This window comes from Rutidosis leptorrhynchoides, chromosome 7, assembly GCF_046630445.1.
Source record: "Rutidosis leptorrhynchoides isolate AG116_Rl617_1_P2 chromosome 7, CSIRO_AGI_Rlap_v1, whole genome shotgun sequence".
Lineage (NCBI taxonomy): Eukaryota > Viridiplantae > Streptophyta > Magnoliopsida > Asterales > Asteraceae > Rutidosis > Rutidosis leptorrhynchoides.
The window spans coordinates 98,853,385-98,877,729 of record NC_092339.1 but is presented as its reverse complement, the minus strand read 5'-3'; positions in this window follow the sequence as shown (position 1 = coordinate 98,877,729).

The following is a 24,345-nucleotide window of genomic DNA, read 5'->3' as shown; positions in this document are numbered from 1 at the left end:
TATGTACGGTAGGCGCGAATCCTAAAGATAGATCTATTGGGCTTGACAAACCCCATCCTGACTATGGGATGCTTTAGTACTTCGAGGTTATTTTAAACACACCTGATCTGGTGTACTTCAGAGGGTAAAGCATGAACGTTAAGGCTTGTTACCGGGTGCCTACAGCTTATAGAATACTTTTATACACTTGCGAGTGTACATATATTTATAAACAGAAATCTTGTGGTCTATTCATATATTGAAATGATTGTTATGATAAACCTATGAACTCACCAACCTTTTGGTTGACACTTTTAAGCGTGTTTATTCTCAGGTATGAAAGAAATCTTCCGCTGTGCATTTGCTCATATTACATGGAGTCGTTTATGGCATATTTAAGTCAGTACCTTGCAATGGAACCAAATGTTGAAGACTTCGTCCAGGAGAATTAGGACGGGTCATCACAGGTGGTATCAGAGCGTTGGTCCTAGCGAACCAGGTCTTGCATTAGTGTGTCTAACTGATAGTTGTTTAGATGCATTAGTGGGTCTGGACTTCGACCATGTCTACATGTCAAAAGTTTTGCTTATCATTTCGTGTCGAAAATTACCTGCTTATCATCCTTAAGAAATTATGTGCTTATCATTCTAAGTCTAGACACGTGCTACTGCCTTTATTGCATAGATAGTGTATAGACAAATTCATATCTTAGCGTATCTATTACGGAAGACTTTGTCTGATATCTTCCGTAAATTTCTCCGTAACTTAAGGGATCCTGGTACTATATATATCTATGCATATTATGCATTGAGAATACCATCCAACTATCAATTGCTGTCACTAAACTCTTCATACCAAAAATCTTTCCTGAGATCGCGTAAGATGACCTCTACGAATCGACCAAGTTCCTCTGACTCCGAAGACAGCGTGACAGGAGCACACCAACCAATCAACTACCGTGATTACTGGAGAAAATGGGGGTGGGTTCGCGACATACTCACCCTATGGAGAAGGGAAGAAGGTACTCCATATCATGAACCGAATCTACCACCTAACCTTGGAGTACTTGACCCGCTCACCGGCGAACCCGTTCGCAACACCGTTTATACCCTTTTTGCAAGGATTTTTCGTCTTGAGACTACCATTAACGGAACTAGAGAAGATATCTGACCTCTACCTCACACAGATAACCAATCAGGGTTAGTAGAAGAAGTTAGAGAACTCCGAGCTCGAGTACTAACTTTAGAAAGCACGGTACACAATTTGAAAGCACCAGCAGTATCACCAACACCAGTAACATCACCAGCCTCAGCACCAACGGCACCAGTACCACCAACAACCCAAGTTTCAACAATCCACACCTCAACATCGCAAACTATACCTCGAGCATAATCATCGTTCTACATGACGTTCCACATCAATTACCTTCGTTCGACATGGTGATTATGTAATCTTTAATTTTTTTTAGGGATTATATATTCTAGTTCTAACGGTAAATCAGATGAGTTAATATCATATTAACTCATTAAAATCCATGATTACATCTGAGAAAAATATATATGAAAGTATATTTTCATAAAGATTGTAATTAAAAATTCTTTTGTACAAACTGTTAATGGTGAAAATATTTTAACGGGTAGGTAATACCCTAAAAATATTTAGATTTCACATTAATAAGTTACACTGTACATTCTTCCAATTTGATTCAATGGTCATTTACTATCCTATTTACAACCACCGATATACATATCCGTTCACCGCAAAATAACCATTTTTCATTCAATTTCATATTTGGATTTTGATCTATCAGAATTTAACAAATGGCATAATGAAGAAAACATTGGACACAATAAAATTTGTTAGAAACAAACAAATTAACTATGAAAAATTTTGTTAAGAATCCACGCTAACTGTTCCTAGCTAACTGATTATATTTTATTTATTGCAATTTAATTATCGTAATTTATATTCTCGTAATTTTATTTATCGTCATTTAATTTCTGTTATTTATTTTACGCACTTTAAATATCGGGACACGTATACAAGGTTTTGACATATCATATCGACGCATCTATATATATTATTTGGAATAACCATAGACACTCTATATGCAGTAATGTTGGAGTTAGCTATACAGGGTTGAGGTGATTCTACAATAATATATATAGTTTGAGTTGTGATCGAGTCTGAGACATGTACACGGGTCACGATACATATTAATTAATTGAAATATTATATATTAAGTTATATATGAATTATTGGACTGTTAACTGTGGACTATCGACTGTGGACTAATAACATTGGACAATTAAAATGAATTAAAATATTGATTATAACATATGAAACTAAACATTTCTTCAAGTTTGCCACTTGATTTCATCTTAAACATCTTTTGTATTTTGACGATCACAAGCAGCGTTTAATCATCTAAAAACCTTCAATATTCTTGAAGACTCTCGGTTTGATAACCAATAATCCAGATCCGTTAACTTTGAAAATGCTGACGAAGCAGCATGTGGTAGATGGCCTAAATGGCCAAAAGTTTGATAATAAAGAATGGAATGTTGGGAATGCTCGATAGAAAATTTGGTACTGAAAAACGGTTTGAGCTAACCATGAAGAAGACCAAGGACAAATATAAGGACCAAACCCTATATTCAAAGAATCCAGGTAATTCTGGATCCGATGAAACCTTCAACGAATATCTTGCTCCTTACTCATGTTAAAATCTTGCGAAAAATCTTTCTTCATCAACCTTCGAATTTAGAAATTTCAAAATATCATGATAAATATTCTCGATATTTCTGAGGATATTTTCATAAGTATTCTTGTTCGAAATTATATACCTCTTCGTGCTTTCTGTATTACCTTATATTGGGAACTTCTGTAAAATTTAAATATAATTACAAAAGAATTCTGGAGAAGTGTTAAGAATTTGAGCATGAGTTAGTATAATATAATGACACTTGGCCAACGTGATTATATTACAGTAAGTCATGCTGTAACGACCCGTATTTTTCCGATCGTTTTACACTTATAAGATTAATATTTACATAAATTAAAACTTACCAACATGATAAGCAATCTAAATTGTTGAGATTTATGATTTTGAAAAGAGTTTTACATAACGTTTAACCGTCTAGTTTGACCGATGATATCACGAACTATACAATATATGTTAATTATACGTTTGTGTATATATATGTATATACACATATTTAACATGATTTAAGGATGTTTAAATATCTCATTTTGTATTAATAACAATAAGTTATAAGTATATTTTGAAACTACTAACTTAAGCTTTCAAAACGATAACTATACGTAACGTTATTTGACATAAATACTTACGACCTATAATGTTTATACATATATCGTATATATAATGTATTTAATCACTTTTAAAGACTTAAATACATAAAACAATATAAGTATATTCACAAAAGATAGCTATATTTGAATCCTCATTCCATTTTTCACAATATTTCTATACGTATATCTAGAGTATATGTACTCGTATCATACCTAGCTTCTATATGTATTTACTATTGGTATATACACATCAAATCACCACCAACCAGCCCTTGTTCATGCCTTATGTATAAGGTAACTACTTTTGTTATTTAGTATGACAATTTCACATGATTAAAAGATCTTTTCACAAAATGACAAATTTATACACCTTTTACACCACCATAAATACATGCATCCATTTTCAATTTTTGGAACATCATTTCTCTAGCTAAACACACACACTTACTAGCCTCATGTCTCTCTAAGAACTCCAGCAAAAATCCTCTCAAGAATCACCTTAAACACCACCATAAAAAGATCAACAAAAACACTACAAAAATACAACTTTCAATTCAAGTTTATGTCTTAAGTTGCTTCCAATCTTTCATCCAATTTCATCACTCTTTTGGTTCTAGGTTTTTACTCCTCTTTTACAGCAATCTTTTCCAAGTAACTTGAGGTAGTAACTTTGTTCATAACCTTATTCGATTCATATATATATAGCTATCTTATTGTATGGTATACAATTTTAACAACAAAAACATAGTTTGAATGATTTCAAACTTGTTTGCAAACTAAATAGATCCTTCTAACTTAACTTTTAAAATACTTCAAGACCTATAATATAACTTAAATATATGCTAATTTAACAAGGTATAACTTGGTTTTTCAAAGAATACCTTAAAAAACTGTTTTTATGACGTCGGAGTGCAACCGGGGGCTGTTTTGGGTTGGATAATTAAAAACCATCTTGAACTTTGAATTGGAGGTTTATATTCTGGAAAAATGATATTTCTTATGAATATGTTAACACATAAAAATTTCATGATTTAATTCATAGTATAAGTATTTTTAGAAAAATGGTCATTAAATGATGTTTTTGTAACAAAAATGATTAACTTCATAAGTTTCACCAAAATTTGACCTATGACCTATGATTTTGAATACAAACTAAGGTATTTACAGTTCATATTCTTAAAGAGGGACTCGATCCAAGGAAGTGGCAAGTTGAACCAACGAAAACGGAGTTGTAACGAAGAAACTATGACCAAAACAAAATCGGATATCCAAGACTAGTTTAGCCACGAAAATAATTGGAGAAAAATTAAATAAATCACATCTTTCTAAAATAACATGATATTTTATATATATGTACTCATAATTTAATTTTATATGGTTCAGGATCACCCGTAAACAATACGAGAAGATTAATCATAAGATCCCATGATTGTACGCAACACGTCATTTGACAACACCGGTACTATATGTACGCAACACGTCATTTGACAACACCGGTACCGTGGGTCAAGATTAATCTCGACCAATACATATACGATGGGGGTTTTATTTATTTCATTGGGGGTTTATTAAACATCTAAATATGAACCATTAAAATTGAATTACTAACAACGGACTGCTAACTACGGACTAAGGAATTATTAAAAGTATTAAAAGTATAACAAGTATATATATATGTGACGATTGTTTAAAAAGAAAAGGTATTGATATATTATATATGGATAGGTTCGTGATATCAATCGGAGACCAAGTCGAAATTACATATCTTCAAGACAAAAGTGAGTATATAGTCCCACTTTTAAACTCTAAATATTTCGGGATGAGAATACATGTATTTTATGTTTTACGCTATGGACACAAGTAACTGAAAAATATATTCTACGTTGAGTTGTACCACTGGCATACTTCCCTGTAGCTTGGTAACTAATATTTACAGCGGTATTGTAAACGCGAATCCTGTTGATAGATCTATCGGGCCTGACAACCCCAACCGGACTGGACGACCAGTATTCAACGGTTGCACAGTACTTCGTTTCGTGACTACACTTGGTACAGTGTAGTAAGATTTCATAATAAAGGGAATATGCGACGTGATTAAATGTTAAGTATGGTTACCAAGTGCTCAACCACTTAGAATATTTTTATTAAAATGTTTATATATGAAATCTTGTGTTCCATTGTTATAACGCTGCTAGCATCAAACCTATATATCTCACCAACTTTATGTTGACGTTTTAAAGCATGTTATTCTCAGGTATGAATTAAGTCTTCCGCTGTGCATTAGCTCATGTTAAGGATACTACTTGGGATCTTTTAAGCCATGATACAAAGACGTTGCATTCGAGTCATTGGAGTTCATTAGAAAATATAAATAAGTAAATGACAGATTAGGTCATTTGGATATTATGAAATGTTAGACGAAAATGTCAAATATTGATGTAATGATAGTTTGCCTTTTAAGAATAAATGCAACGTTTGTAAAATGTATCATATAGAGGTCAAGTACCTCGCAATGTTATCATATGTTATTGTATTCGTCCCTATGGATTGGGTCGGGTCGTCTCATGTGGTATCAGAGCGTTGGTCTTAGCGAACCAGGCCTTGCATTAGTGTGTCTAACTGGTAGTTGTTAGGATGCATTAGTGAGTCTGGACTTTGACCGTGTCTACATGTCAAAAGTTTTGCTTAACATATCTAGTCGAAAATCATCTGCTTATCATCCTTAAGAATTGCCTGCTTAGTATTCTTAAGTCTAGACACGTCTTACTGCATTTGGTGCATCGATAGTGTATAGACAAAATTCGTATCCTAGCGTATCTGTTGCTATAGACATTGCCTGACGAATTTCAAAGATTCTCCGTAATTCACGGGATTTTGAGTATTATAAATACATATGTAAATTATGTATTGAAGAATACCAAACCCAACTCCTATAATCTATTCCAAACCAAAAATTCATTTCCCCGATTGTACAAGATGAACTCCGCGTCCAGTTCGAATTCCTCCGACTCCGACAGCTACGCTGATATGGATTTCCATTCGGGCTCCGAAGGCAGCGTCACTGGAATGGATCAACCAATTTCTCATCATCTATTCTGGATGAATTGGGGATGGGTTCGTAGTATACTAAATTATTGGAGACAAGAAGAAGGTGATCCCTTTCACCCACCGAATTGCCCCATTGGCGACGAACCTGAAGCACTTACCGGTGAACCTGTTCGAGAAACCATTTTCTCTCTCATTTCTCGAGTATCTCGTCACGATTATATCCTATCCCATATTTCGGATCTTGTTCATTCGCTCACTCCAACCGCCAATCATCCTGGTGTACTAGCAGAAATTAACGAACTTCGCGCTCGTGTGACGGCTTTGGAGAACACGGTGCGAAGGTTACAAACACCAGCAGCAGCACCAGCAGCATAACCAGTACCGTTAACAACATCAACCTCGCAATCTTCAGTACCAGTAGCATCATCGACGTCAACGGCATCATCAGCATCAACACCAACCGTATCATTACCACCACCAACAATCACATCCGCACCACGTACCTCAACATCATCATCTGAACTTCGAATATGATCTTTGTTCTACATATCATTCTACACCGATTACCTCTTCTTTACGTATCGTTCTTCGTTCGACATGATGATTATGTAATCTCTAATGTTTTGGAGATTATGTAATCTAGTAATAACGATATATCAAATGAGTTGAATATTTTATTGACTCATTAAATTCATAGTTACATCCGAAGAAAATATATATGCAAATATATTTTCATAAAGATTGTAATTAAAAATTTCTTTCGTACAAACTGTTAATGATGAAAATATTTTAACGGGTGGGTAGTACCCAAGGAATATTTAGAATTCACATTAACAAGTTACACTGTACATTCTTCGAATCTGATTCAACGATCATTTATTATCCTACTTACAATTACCGATATACGTATCCGTTCACCCCAGATTAACCATTTCCATTTAAATTTCATATTTGGATTTTTACCTATCTGAATCCAACAAGTGGCATAATGAAGAAACATGGCAAAATAAAAATTGTTAGAAACAGATGAATTAATTAATTGAAATTGTGATAGGATTACACGCTAACTGTTCCGGCTAACTGTTCCCAGCTAACTGATTAATATTTAATTTATCGCAATTTACATTCTTGCAATTTTAATTTCTGTACTTTACATACCGTCGGGACACATGTACAACAACACGTCGGATTAATTCTGAGACAACACGTTGTATAATGGGTCATGATATATATTTATTTATTTTACGCATTTTAAATAACGGGACACGTATACAAGGTTTCGACTTATCATATTGATCCATCTATATATATATTTCGGAACAACCATAGACACTCTATATGTGAAGGTGGGAGTTGGCTATACAGGGTCGGAGTTGATTCGAAAATATATATATACTTTGAGTTGTGATCGACACCGAGACCAGTACACGGGTCACGATACGTATTAAGTAATTCGAATATTATATATTTAGTTCATATATGAATTTATTGAACCATTGGACAATCGGACTATTGGACTCCTAACTTTGGACAATTAAAAATGAGTTAAAATGATGATTATTACATATGAAACTAAACAATCCTTCAAGTTTGCCACTTGATTCTATTTTAAACCTCATTTGTATCTTGACGATTACAATTCGCATTCACAACTTTTCATGATTCTTGAAAACATCTCGATCGAGAAGTTGAACCAGCCGCACCTCGTCTACGGAAGAAAGATTTATGCATACAGTTATGCACCTGAACATTTTTGAACTCGAAGTTATAGTTAAAACGTATCCGCATCGAATTCCTTATCATCCATTAGCAAAAACAATCACGCGATTCCTTTTTCAATTAACTAATTTTGTCACAGCTCCACTTCGATATCTCAGTAAGACTACTCTTATTACAATCTCGATATATATATACGTTGTTCTTTCGCCATCGTTACCGGAGAACCTTTTATATTCCATCATATTACCATCAGCGTTTAATCATCTAAAAATACAATTCTCCTTAAACCATCTTGGTTTGATAACCAATGACCCAGATCCGATAACTTTGAAAATACTGATGAAGCAGCATGTTGTAGAAGGTCTTAATGACCAAAAGTTGATGATAAAAGAAGGAAGTGTTAGGAACGCTCGATAGAAAATTGGTACTGAAAATCGGATTGAGCAAACCATGAAGGAGACTCTGAACAAGTTACAAGGACTAAACTTGTACATAAAGAATTATGACGATTCTGTAGCAAACACCTTGCTTCTGAATCTAAATCCTTACGGGTCAATCTTCATCATCATCCTTCGACATTAGAAATTCCAAGATATTATCATATCTTTCATTATAAATATCCTCAATATTTCTGAAGATATTTTTACCACTAACCTTATCTGAAATCATTTATCTCTCTGTAATATCTGCGTTACAATATAAAGGAAACTGTGTTAGTTTCTAAATCCTTCAAGTTTAAAATAGGAATGTTCTGAAGCAGTGTTGGGAACTGATGCATGAATTAGTATAATATAATGAAACTTGATCAACTTCATTATATTACAGCAAGTCATGTTAAGTTTCTAATGGAATGTGATGATTCACAGTATCGTCATCATGTGCCATGTTACACGGCTTTTACATTCTATCCAATTCTGAAACGTATTAAGAACAAATCATCTTGATAGTTCTATTTTCCTGGATATTCTGGTAATTTGACAAATCAAAATCGTGCCATTACCATTCCTTTCTTAGAGCATTAGCTATGTTCATTCCGAATGTTATACCTACGAATTCCAAACTATTGATCGCTTGACTCAAGGACGGGAAGAAGAAACGAAGGGACAAAGTCCCAAAATAGAAATTGGGGTATAGATCACAGCAAATAGGAGAGAGTATTAACTATGGATGACAATGATTATGGAAAACAGAAGCAGGAGCATCGAAATATAAGGAAAGATATCAAACCCAATAACCACCCAGAAACTACAAACCGTGTATATCAATACGTATGGCGACGTAAAGACACGGGAGAATTAGAAACATTATAATTCCAAGAAAATCATAAAAGTGAATAGATTCTTCTAGCGGTAGATGAAAGAGAAGAATGAAAGATATGAAAGTTAGAAGTATAACAAAAATCAGAACGGGATGAAGCATTTTAAAGGATACCTTAAGGTATGAATTAGAGGAGGAATAGTAAGAGATGTGAGGTATGGAAGTAAGAAAGGGAAGGAGGTGGATTTATAGTGAAATATCCGACAAAGAAATCGAAACAGATTATCGAATTAAATCAAAGGAGATCCTGTTTTCTAAATCATCGAAGAACCAAATCTTATTACATAAGATTTTCTTTAAATCCCTTAAATTCTGGAAATCAATCCTAATCTCGACATCGGTTAAAACAATTCTATATTCACTCATTTCATTCTTTTGTGATAGCTTCACTCGTGCGCTTCACATGACCGAATCGTTTTATCCATATCTTCCAATAATGATAAAACTCTCTTAATACCTCATATTCGTCATGAAAACATTCCTATTGTTATTTATGACAACCTCTACCAAATTTCGGGACGAAATTTCTTTAACGGGTGGGTACTGTAACGACCCGTATTTTTCCGATCGTTTTACACTTATAAGATTAATATTTACATAAATTAAAACTTACCAACATGATAAGCAATCTAAATTGTTGAGATTTATGATTTTGAAAAGAGTTTTACATAACGTTTAACCGTCTAGTTTGACCGATGATATCACGAACTATACAATATATGTTAATTATACGTTTGTGTATATATATGTATATATACATATTTAACATGATTTAAGGATGTTTAAATATCTCATTTTGTATTAATAACAATAAGTTATAAGTATATTTTGAAACTACTAACTTAAGCTTTCAAAACGATAACTATACGTAACGTTATTTGACATAAATACTTACGACCTATAATGTTTATACATATATCGTATATATAATGTATTTAATCACTTTTAAAGACTTAAATACATAAAACAATATAAGTATATTCACAAAAGATAGCTATATTTGAATCCTCATTCCATTTTTCACAAGATTTCTATACGTATATCTAGAGTATATGTACTCGTATCATACCTAGCTTCTATACGTATTTACTATTGGTATATACACATCAAATCACCACCAACCAGCCCTTGTTCATGCCTTATGTATAAGGTAACTACTTTTGTTATTTAGTATGACAATTTCACATGATTAAAAGATCTTTTCACAAAATTACAAATTTATACACCTTTTACACCACCATAAATACATGCATCCATTTTTAATTTTTGGAACATCATTTCTCTAGCTAAACACACACACTTACTAGCCTCATGTCTCTCTAAGAACTCCAGCAAAAATCCTCTCAAGAATCACCTTAAACACCACCATAAAAAGATCAACAAAAACACTACAAAAATACAACTTTCAATTCAAGTTTATGTCTTAAGTTGCTTCCAATCTTTCATCCAATTTCATCACTCTTTTGGTTCTAGGTTTTTACTCCTCTTTTACAGCAATCTTGTCCAAGTAACTTGAGGTAGTAACTTTGTTCATAACCTTATTCGATTCATATATATATAGCTATCTTATTGTATGGTATACAATTTTAACAACAAAAACATAGTTTGAATGATTTCAAACTTGTTTGCAAACTAAATAGATCCTTCTAACTTAACTTTTAAAATACTTCAAGACCTATAATATAACTTAAATATATGCTAATTTAACAAGGTATAACTTGGTTTTTCAAAGAATACCTTAAAAAACTGTTTTTATGACGTCGGAGTGCAACCGGGGGCTGTTTTGGGTTGGATAATTAAAAACCATCTTGAACTTTGAATTGGAGGTTTATATTCTGGAAAAATGATATTTCTTATGAATATGTTAACACATAAAAATTTCATGATTTAATTCATAGTATAAGTATTTTTAGAAAAATGGTCATTAAATGATGTTTTTGTAACAAAAATGATTAACTTCATAAGTTTCACCAAAATTTGACCTATGACCTATGATTTCGAATACAAACTAAGGTATTTACAGTTCATATTCTTAAAGAGGGACTCGATCCAAGGAAGTGGCAAGTTGAACCAACGAAAACGGAGTTGTAACGAAGAAACTATGACCAAAACAAAATCGGATATCCAAGACTAGTTTAGCCACGAAAATAATTGGAGAAAAATTAAATAAATCACATCTTTCTAAAATAACATGATATTTTATATATATGTACTCATAATTTAATTTTATATGGTTCAGGATCACCCGTAAACAATACGAGAAGATTAATCATAAGATCCCATGATTGTACGCAACACGTCATTTGACAACACCGGTACTCTATGTACGCAACACGTCATTTGACAACACCGGTACCGTGGGTCAAGATTAATCTCGACCAATACATATACGATGGGGGTTTTATTTATTTCATTGGGGGTTTATTAAACATCTAAATATGAACCATTAAAATTGAATTACTAACAACGGACTGCTAACTACGGACTAAGGAATTATTAAAAGTATTAAAAGTATAACAAGTATATATATGTGACGATTGTTTAAAAAGAAAAGGTATTGATATATTATATATGGATAGGTTCGTGATATCAATCGGAGACCAAGTCGAAATTACATATCTTCAAGACAAAAGTGAGTATATAGTCCCACTTTTAAACTCTAAATATTTCGGGATGAGAATACATGTATTTTATGTTTTACGCTATGGACACAAGTAACTGAAAAATATATTCTACGTTGAGTTGTACCACTGGCATACTTCCCTGTAGCTTGGTAACTAATATTTACAGCGGTATTGTAAACGCGAATCCTGTTGATAGATCTATCGGGCCTGACAACCCCAACCGGACTGGACGACCAGTATTCAACGGTTGCACAGTACTGCGTTTCGTGACTACACTTGGTACAGTGTAGTAAGATTTCATAATAAAGGGAATATGCGACGTGATTAAATGTTAAGTATGGTTACCAAGTGCTCAACCACTTAGAATATTTTTATTAAAATGTTTATATATGAAATCTTGTGTTCCATTGTTATAACGCTGCTAGCATCAAACCTATATATCTCACCAACTTTATGTTGACGTTTTAAAGCATGTTATTCTCAGGTATGAATTAAGTCTTCCGCTGTGCATTAGCTCATGTTAAGGATACTACTTGGGATCTTTTAAGCCATGATACAAAGACGTTGCATTCGAGTCATTGGAGTTCATTAGAAAATATAAATAAGTAAATGACAGATTAGGTCATTTGGATATTATGAAATGTTAGACGAAAATGTCAAATATTGATGTAATGATAGTTTGCCTTTTAAGAATAAATGCAACGTTTGTAAAATGTATCATATAGAGGTCAAGTACCTCGCAATGTTATCATATGTTATTGTATTCGTCCCTATGGATTGGGTCGGGTCGTCTCACATGCTGAGTTTCTAATGGAATGTGATGATGGTTCACAAATCATAACATCATCATGTGCCATGTTACATAACTCTTTCATTCTACTTAACTTCTGAACATATCAAGAAAATGTATTCTTGGTGGTTCTATCTTCCGTAATGTTGATAAATTTGAAAATCAAATCGTGCTATCACGTTCTTTCCTGCTTAGAATATTATAATCATTTGAAACTCTATATCTACGAATTCTGGATCATTATTCGCTTGACTTAAAGTCGGGAAGAGAAAACAAAAGTATGAAACTCCAAAATATAAAGGGGAATATAAAGCTCGATGACAACACATAAACTACACACCGTGTATATCAATGTTTATTACAACATAAAGACACGGGAGAATTAAAAACATTATAACCCCAAGGGCGAAGTAGAAGAAAACAGATTCCTCCGGTGATAAATGAAAAAAAAAAAGAATGATAGAAGCGATAGTCAGGAAAATAACAAGGATCAGAACTGGATTAAGCATTTTCACAATCTTTTGGATGTATGAACTAAGAAAGAAAGTATAGGAATAGTGATAATAATGAAACGGAAGGGTTTAATTTATAATGAAAATATCTGACGTAGCAATCAAGACAGATGACCACATTTAATTAAAAAGATCCTAATTTCCTTAAATTTCGAAGACTCAGATCTTATTTTAGATTTCGAAGATTTTCTTTTAAATCCCTTGAATTCCGGAATTCAACCAAGACAACATCAAAAGATAAGACGCACCTTAATTTCTAAATTCAATCGTGACTACGTCAAAAGTTAAGATGAAACTTTTCACTCTTTTGTAATAGTTTCACCTATACTCTTCGAGTAATCAAATTGTTTTATCCATATTACTCAACGATGATAAAACTCTATTTTATCAACTCATATTAGTCATGAAAACATTTTTATTGTTCGCCATGACGACCACACTCAAATTTCGGGACGAAATTTCTTTAACGGGTAGGTACTGTGACGACCCAGAAAATTTCGACTTATTTTGAATCAAATTCTCGATAGAATTTAATATTTTCGACACGATAAGCAAAGTCTGTAATGTTGAGTCTCGAAAATTTTGAATTATTTTCATATATCCATTTGACTTTCGACTATTTCTGACGATTCACGAACAATAAATTATAATTAAATATATATGTAAATATTGTTCCATTTTTTTTTTTAAAAATAAATTTTTGTTTAATGGGCCATCCTAAAATTTACAAGTATATTTTATTTTTATAAAAAAAAACTAACCTGCATCGTATATTTATTCAGGTATTGTTCTTTTGCTTTGTTAATTTAATGTTATGTTATTATTATTAAATCATGTTATATAAATATGCAATTAATGATGTTTTAGGACTTATGAGAATGTTTTTATGTTTAAATGTTGAGACGTTTCAAAGGTTAGGCAACGATTAATGATATTAATAATGAGGTGGACAATTAATATAGAAACTATGAGTGTGGTGGTTGAATGGTTATGACCTTGGCCTTCCATAGTGGTCATGGGTTCGATTTCAGGCACCCACAGTTATTCACTCATGGCCACGGAGGTTCGCCTGCAATGACTCCGGGTTGCTCGCGTAGCGTGTAGTCGCCCTGGGATTAGTCAAGTTGACTGTTTAGATATCCAGGTTAAAAAAAAATAATAATAATAATAAAAAAAAAATAAAATTAATATAAATAGAGTATATAAATTAAGAGTAGATGGGCAAATATCAAAATTTCCTTTTGCCTTATCTTTCCTGTTACTTTCACATGACCAACTCACAAGAGTGTGCTAATCCTCTTGTCTTTTTTTTTTCTTTCCTTGAGTTGTCAATCAAGAAAAAATCCCAAAATTTGGACTCGTATTACGGCTGGCTTCCTGAGCAAAAATAAATAATAAAACATATTAGCCTCTTGTCTCTTATCCCCTCAAATAATATACGTAGTATGCAATATATATACTAAAAGTAATGTGTTCTACTTTTTCGCTTGTGTCGTCTACCAGAGGCCCAAACAAAGAAATTGATAAATAAAATAAACCTATCATCCTTAATAATAATAGTACGCTCATAGATTTACGAAAATGGATATCAAGTGCCAAGTTAGAAGTTGAAACTAAATTAAAAAGGAAAAAAAATTAAATATAAAAATCTAAAACCAATCAATGCGATAATTATTGTATTGAAATAGTTGGATCCACTAATTACTAAAATTAATTAATGCAACTTGTCGTTTATGCTCCAAAAATCGAGTTTTGTTCCCCACTAGTTTTCCTTCATGCCATTCAAGTTTGAAACACGTGTAAATTATATATTATATGTTAATATTTAATTAATAATATTATTACTGTATTATATGTAGTATTACTGTATGATATTATAATTATTTTACATCCACTTAATATTATTAGGTGTAATTATTTGACAATTTATGGCTTAACCAATGATTATATTAATTTATATTTTATCGAAATTATGATATCAAAATAGTGTCGGCAGAAATAACAAGAAGTGACAGTTGGCATATATGTTTCACACGTTTAAAACTTTAGAAGTATTTAATTAATAATTAATATATGGTACTTCATGAATTATTATATATTACCATTCAATTGTTTTTGTGAAAAACACACATAATTTCTTTCTTACTCTCAACAAACCCCACCATCATCATCTCATGTCTACCACCTGAAATATCTTCAAGCAAAACCACTTTTTTTGTTTCCATAACAATCCCACCTCAGTAACACACTGTATATTTTTTTTTCTTTGTTGATTTTCTTTACTACTAGAATCAAACCCAAGAACTCATCTACGACCGGCCGTTGTTGTTGCTTCTGGTTTGACCTATACTATTCGAGACACCCCACCTTTATAAAAACCACCCATACATGCGTGTAACAATGGAATCGGTACATACTCTGTCCCTTGTAGCATAGACCTAAACACCACCTGCGATCATCACAAGTTTGATACTACTATTTGCTACTTACTACTCGCATCGAAACCAACTTGTTTCTTGTTTCTGTTGTTGACATAAACAACACACAACCCTCACCACTTTTGTTATTTCATTTTTTTTGGAACCCATCACCTGCTGAACATACGAGAATCCCAACAAAACCCCACCATAGAATACTACATCCTGCCACTGTTTCGTTTATGTTCTGATCAGAGGTGGAGCAACAATATTTGTTATGGGGGCACGCGCCACTACTCCGTTTCTCATGGCTACTATACTAACTTTATATATATTTTTCAATTCTGTCTACAAATTGGTTGAACTTTTATAAAAAGAAATAATGTTAAGTCATACTTTGTGACTCATATGTGAAATGATTAAGTAGAACACACGTGTCATTTCATTGCAATTTTGGTATTAGAGGACTGTAGCAAAATTTATTCTCGCTGTTTAATTAAAATAAAATCAGGCATGTGACATACAAGTATATTTTATTTTCATACATTAATGGTATATCAAAATTTTGAATGTTTAAATTTATAAATATTAATTTATTCAAAAAAAATTTAACTCATTTATTAATTGGTGTTTATGTTCAAGTTTAGGCTTGAGCTCATTTAAGATCAGTTCGAGTCGAGTTTTTAACTAACCTACTTTGAGTATATTAAGAATAGTACGACTCTTTTACACTTCAATTATTGTGTGCCACTCGTGAATAAATTGTCTGGCTCCGCCCTTGGTTCTGATCCGGTACACCAAAACAACCATCGAACTACCTTTTTCATGCTATTCGAAAACACTTAGTCTCTAATAAACCATAATCTAATTTAACTACTATCTAAACTACTATTCGATTTCAATCTCCACCCCCATCGAAACCCATTTGTCGCTCACTACTGCTGATGTACGCTTTCGATTTCTGTTGTGATGATTCAATGATGATGATGATTTGATGATGATGATGAGCGTTAATAATGAACCAAAGACCCATGTTCAATCATACTTTTTATTTGATAATGGGCATGTGGGTTACCTGAAGGTTGGGACTGCTAATTGGGCTTCTTAAATTGCTAACTGGGTTACTATATTTTGTTAGGCTAACTGTTATCGGGCCATCATATATTTTAAGAGGTTCGTGAATCCGAGGTCAACTCTGCACTTGTTCAGTACCATCATACGCATAATTACTACGAAATACAGTATTGTGAGTTTCATTACTCCCTTTTTATATATATATTTTTGGGCTGAGAATACATGCGCTGTTTTATAAATGTTTTACAAAATAGGCACAAGTACTAAAACTAATTCTATGTGGGTTTAAACCAGAAATATACCCTTAGCTTGGTAACATTAAACTACTTGTCTATGTACGGTAGGCGCGAATCCTAAAGATAGATCTATTGGGCTTGACAAACCCCATCCTGACTATGGGATGCTTTAGTACTTCGAGGTTATTTTAAACACACCTGATCTGGTGTACTTCAGAGGGTAAAGCATGAACGTTAAGGCTTGTTACCGGGTGCCTACAGCTTATAGAATACTTTTATACACTTGCGAGTGTACATATATTTATAAACAGAAATCTTGTGGTCTATTCATATATTGAAATGATTGTTATGATAAACCTATGAACTCACCAACCTTTTGGTTGACACTTTTAAGCGTGTTTATTCTCAGGTATGAAAGAAATCTTCCGCTGTGCATTTGCTCATATTACATGGAGTCGTTTATGGCATATTTAAGTCAGTACCTTGCAATGGAACCAAATGTTGAAGACTTCGTCCAGGAGAATTAGGACGGGTCATCACAAAGGATGTAGACATAAGAACAAAATTTTCAAGTAAGAAAAAGTAATTGTTCGGTCTTGAATAAAATTGTCTGAAAGTATGAATATTAAACAATTGATGGAAAAGAATGTACTTAAACACAATCTTAGATGTAAATCAAGATTATTATAAACTTAATAACGATCGACGGCTTAAATCAAAAATACTCACCCGGGAATCAAGATTATGCATGAATCATCTGTTCTTAAAACCCGCGAATTCACGAATTTTTTTAAGGGTCAAATCAAATTTTGTTTGTCCTACAATAGTATTTTATACAGTATTTGTTAAGTTGAATTGAGTTTGCAATAATGTGTAACCCCTTTTGTCCGTGAAATCAAGACCAAAAAAATATGAGAGCTTGATTGAGACACACACCATCTCCTTTCAGCTAGTATCCTTTACCTCCAACAACTTTGGCACCTGAAGATTTTAAAAGTAGATAATGATTTAGCCATAAATTTAGTTGAGCATTGATGACACTTGGCTACATGAACATAGAAAACTTCATTAAAAGTGCTAAACAATGAAGTTTCATAACCATGTCACACCTGCCTTTCTTACATGGACATCTCATTAAATGAGGGTGACATATAGAACTATCAATTGGGGGTGTTCATCGGTTCGATTTCGTTTTCTTTTCTTCGGTTTCAATGGACCTTAAATTTTAAGAGAAAATCGAAACCGAATTCAAATTACAAAACCTAAACCGAACCAAAAACCGAACTTGAATTTGGTTTGGGTTAAAATCAGAAGACAAAAGAAATCATAACTTAACCAAAATAATCATAGAAAATTAAATTCAAGCTCATATAGCATCATAACTTAGCAACACAATACCTTTGTTGCGATAAGCAATTCCAAGAGGTTCCACAAGCTCGACACGATTTCTTAATCTTGTTTGATCTCATCGCTTCCCAAGTCCGAACAACAACATTGTTTGACTAATGTCAACATTGATAACCCGCAAGGGCTAGAAGATAATCATTTAACCAACATGTACATACTGCTCAATGAAAAGATGATCACTTTATCAGGTTATGATCTAAATACATATTTGAAAGTATCAAAAAACACACCATGTCCCACCTCATCATTACTTATAGTAACTGAGTCACGCACGAGATTCACAATGCAAATATACATGAATCCTTGTCGAAACATATACAAAACACAAATTTAGCATTCGAAAATGCAGGTACATTATGAGGATTTACCTGAAAATGTTTCGATGTTACATCTCTTTATCTTACAAGTGTTTTTTCTGGTAGCATATTGCTCCTATATTAATAGCAAAAATAATTATAATCTTAAAAGGACATTATGTAGTTCACAACACACTACAGAAACAATTGTATTATTCTTCAGATATTGTTCAAAACGACATGTGAATTTTACCACATACATGCCCATTTTCTTAAAAAGCACAATACTATTGAGCTTACATTATAATCTTATTGAAAATACTATTTAACCAGAGACGTGTTTCTTATCAAATAATGGAGCATATTAAATGCGGTGATAAATGTTGTAATAAGTAAAAACGATAATGTGGACACTTTTGCAAAAGAATGACTTAAAAACGGGTCAAAACGAACATGTGTTTTATTATAATGTACTGCATGAAAGACTAAAGCTTGCTAAAGGTATCTCGACCTACTTAAACAAGAAAAATTGGGAAACCAGAATGAAGTAAAATAAAATCTGCCAACCGAGTCGATAAACTTTAAAAGGAATTCAAGTCATGCTGTGTACCCATTTAGTTAGGTATTAGTAGCTAATGGCTTAAATTAAAAAAAAATTGAAATACTCAATTTGATACAAATGAAGAGAAACTGGTTATCAAAGGTTGAATACCTACACACAGTTACATCTCCCATAAACTATTTAAAGCCTTAATGGGAACATAGCAAAAGTGTAAGAAAAATACCTCCAGAGCCAAAAAGCGAAAAGTTTGCTAATGTGCTTCACAAACTGTGTATATCAACATCTCCAGCTGAGAGCATGTTATAAGAAAGACACCACTTATTTGCTTTAAAACACGAAAATTGATTCTCATCAAACAAAATAGATAAATGTGTGACAACCAAAATGTTATTCCCTGCATTGCTCATATTCCTCTTGACCCATTTGGTTCACCTAACAACATTAACATACAAAGCAATAAGCAGTGAATATTTTCATGTTAAACATATTTCGAATGCAGATTTATATTTATACGTGGATAGTAATGATAGAATAAATAAACTATGATACCTTGGTTCAAAAAACTGCGATTTCTTTCATGAGTTATACATTTGTACTATATCGATCAATAGGCATACAGAAGAAGTTTTTTATTGTTTACCCTACAAAATAAATGACACAATTACTTCATATAAACATTAATAATTGAACCATAGAAATTATAAAAATCAAACCTATTATTTGATTAGTTAGTTGACATCTTAAATTCGATGCTCTCAATCGTCGATTTAGTAGTTTTCCTGGTTGCGAAACATGAATACGTCATTGCAATACCATATTCTTCTCACTTCGTATGGCCTAGGACTGATATGAACATCCCGTCAATTACAACGAACTATTGAATGGGAGGATGCAATAACAGTATGTTGACATAATTTTTCCATTTAAAGCCAATATTTCAATTTAATTTCAAGGAAAGCATATAATTCAGTTCTTTGATATTTGCTATAATATATCCAGAAACGCAAGTACATCTGAACTCACTAAAATTCATCATAATTTACGATTAATATTCAGAAAAATCAATCAAAACAGACTATCTACAAATGACAGTTACCCATGGTTTGCAAACTTATCAACGACGACATGAACAATGTGTTTACATCTGATTTTTTGTGTGCCAGATTCAATACCTAAACCAATATAAATGATAAAAAAGGAATTGAGAATTTAAGTGTTTATGCAATATTGTTTTGTTAGTCATTAAATTGCCACATACACAAACACACCTGCTCGAAGGCACCTTAACTGAATCACTACATTTTACCCTAATTGTCCAAATAAGTTGGTGTTGTTAATGTAGCGACAATCCAAAAAAAACCTAAAAAAAAAAAAAAATTAAACAAATATGTATATAGATCAATCATCAAACAACTTAATACATAACCGAATTAATCAACAAAGCATAATTTCTAAAATCAAATCACAACATCAAATTTATAAATTCATGATTAAAGAAAATCAACTACGCAGATACACCTAAAAATAATCATCATATCAATGGAATTCTAATTATTTAATGAAAGTAATGAAATTTGAGACCAACCAAAAACCTAAAACCAAACCAACGATGAAAATGTAAATACGAAAGATTTTGGCAACACGGCAGACGTAACTGTCATCAATAGTCGGTGTCTACAAAAAGTTAAAAAATCGCGATTAACATCCATGGCACTTGTGTAAATCAATAAATCAAATCAAGAAAATATAATGACTATAAACAATTGAGTTTGCAAACTTACAATCTGATTACAGAACGTTGTTTGAAAAGATCAACAGCCTTATTAATCGGTTGAACGAATTCGGAGCCTTCCATGATAACTTTGAAAATCAACAGTTAAATCACTCATCGATGATGATGATTTCATTTATTTAGATGATTGTTTGTTTCATATTTGATTGAAATTTGAGAAGATTTGGAAAAATCAGAATTGATTAGAAATTGTGAAAAAATTGATTATATAAAAACCGTTTGATTGATTTTATTATTTGAAATAATAATTATCTTTTGACTTAATTAACGTAATTTACGGATCACGAATATTGATTGATTCCTAATTTCTTGCTAATTTTCAATTAATTACGTATTTTACGAACTAACAATTAACAAACGAATTTAAAACAAACAGGGGTATTGAAGTCATCTGCTTTTTAAATGAATTTTGTATTATGTAATAATCATTTGATATTATGATCCAATGGTTGTAATTAATTGATTTGAAAAAATCAATGATCAAGACTCTTTTATTGAAATAAATATTACTTACTTTGGCTTTTCTTTTAATAAGAAGAGGGATATATATATATATATATATATATATATATATATATATATATATATATATATATATATATATATATATATATATATATATATATATATATATATATATATATATATATATATATATATATATATATATATATATATATATATATATATATATATATATATATATATATATGATTATGTGTATAAATTATAATAATGAATAATTAATTCAATTTAATTAGTAAATTATACACAAAGCAAATACCTTTTTGTTATATATATATATATATATATATATATATATATATATATATATATATATATATATATATATATATATATATATATATGTATATATATATGTATGTATGTATGTATGTATATATATATATATGTATGTATATATAAACAGTAAAGAATGTAAATTTCAATTGAATCAAAAAACCTAGTTTTAGCAATAATAGCAGGTACAGAAAGAGAGGAGAGATGAAGTCTGTTAATTTGTTGTGGCAAAAGATGGGCTCCATTAGTTTTAGGATTAAATTAGACGTTCCTAATAACATATTAGACGTGTTTGGTTAATTAGACGTGTGGCTGGTAACTTATTTACACGTGTTGTCAATTAGACGTGTTCCTGGTAAAACTAATTAAACGTGTTGTCAATTAGACGTGTTCCTGGTAATACTAATTAGACGTGCTTACCAGTTAGAGGTGTTATACTTATTTAGACGTGTTGCAAGTTTCTAATTAGACGTGTTCCTACTATTTCGTAGACGTGTTCCGATTTTCTTTTAAAAAATAAATAATTAGACGTGTTCCTTTGATTTAATTAGACGTGTTAGTTGATGTACACGTCTAACTGAGGGGCACTAAATGAGCCGAAATGTAGTAGTGATAGAAATTCAAAACGGTCAAAAGAACGTCTAAAATTAAACAAAAAAAAGGCAAAATTGAAAGCTTTCGAGGCCTCGTTTCGGAAAATATTTGGGACAAACTGCCGTAGTATATATATATATATATATATATATATATATATATATATATATATATATATATATATATATATATATATATATATATATATATATATATATATATATATATATATATATATATATATGATTATATGTATATATGTTATATGTATAAATTATAATAATGAATAATTAATTCAATTTAATTAGTAAATTAAACACAAGCAAATACCTTTTTGTTATATATATATATATATATATATATATATATATATATATATATATATATATATATATATATATATATATATAACAGTAAAGAATGTGAATTTCAATTGAATCAAAAACCCTAGTTTTAGCAATAATCGCAGTTACAGAAAGAGAGGAGAGAGGAAGCCTGTTAATTTGTTGTGGCAAAAGATGGGCTCCATTAGTTTTAGGATTAAATTAGACGTTCCTAATAACATATTATACGTGTTTGGTTAATTAGACGTGTGGCTGGTAACTTATTTACACGTGTTGTCAATTAGACGTGTTCCTGGTAAAACTAATTAGACGTGTTGTCAATTAGACGTGTTCCTGGTAATACTAATTAAACTAATTAGACGTGGTTACCAGTTAGAGGTGTTATACTTATTTAGACGTGTTGCAAGTTTCTAATTAGACGTGTTCCTACTATTTCATAGACGTGTTCCGAGTTTCTTTTAAAAAATAAATAATTAGACGTGTTCCTTTGATTTAATTAGACGTGTTAGCTGATGTACACGTCTAACTGAGGGGCACTAAATGAGCCAAAATGTAGTAGTGATAGAAATTCAAAACGGTCAAAAGAACGTCTAAAATTAAACAAAAAAGGCTAAATTAAAAGCTTTCGAGGCCTCGTTTCGGAAAATATTTGGGATAAACTGCCTACGGCAGTTTGCGAACGCATAGATCTCGAAAAAAATACAAGATTTAAAGAAAAACGGTGACTAAATCGGAGCTACGAGTCAAAATATATGATAGATCTAACATTTTGTCCAAAGACAAAAAACACCAAGCACCACGAACTGTCGGTGGTGTTTGGTGCGTGGTGTGAATTTGCGGAGAAAGATGTCTTTTTCGGAATCTATACAACCTTGAATGGCAAGCACGTTCAGAGAGTCTTGCTCGTTGGGACGTTTTAGGGTGATCCTGAGAATTTCAGCACAATATGAAACCAAAGGTTATGCGCCGCCAAATGTTGCTCCATCTGGCGGCTCATATTAATGATTTAAAAAGCATGTTTAATAAAGTGACATTAGACTCAAAATTATATGAGTTATACATAATTATATTGTGAGTGAAATAATAGACCTTAAAACTATATATACCATGCTAAGTAATGTATACACAAAAGTAATAATACGATATATATTGAAAACGTTAAAAAAAACATTAATAATGAGAAAAAATGTGTTTTTCGGCATCCTGACGACCTCGAATGGCAATAAAATTTCTGAGAGTCTTGATGTTAGGGTCATTTTAGGGTGATCTTAAGAATTTCAACACAATCTGAAACCAAAGGTTATGAGCCGCCAAATGGTACTCCATTTGGCGGCGCATATTATTGATATAAAAAGCGTGTTTGATGAAGTGACATTAGATTCAAAATTATATGCGTTATAATTAATTACATTGTGAGTGAAATAATAGGCTTTAAAACAATATATACCATGCTAAGTCATGCATACAAAAAAAATAATATGATAGAAATTCAAAACGGTCAAAAGAGCATCTGAAATTAAA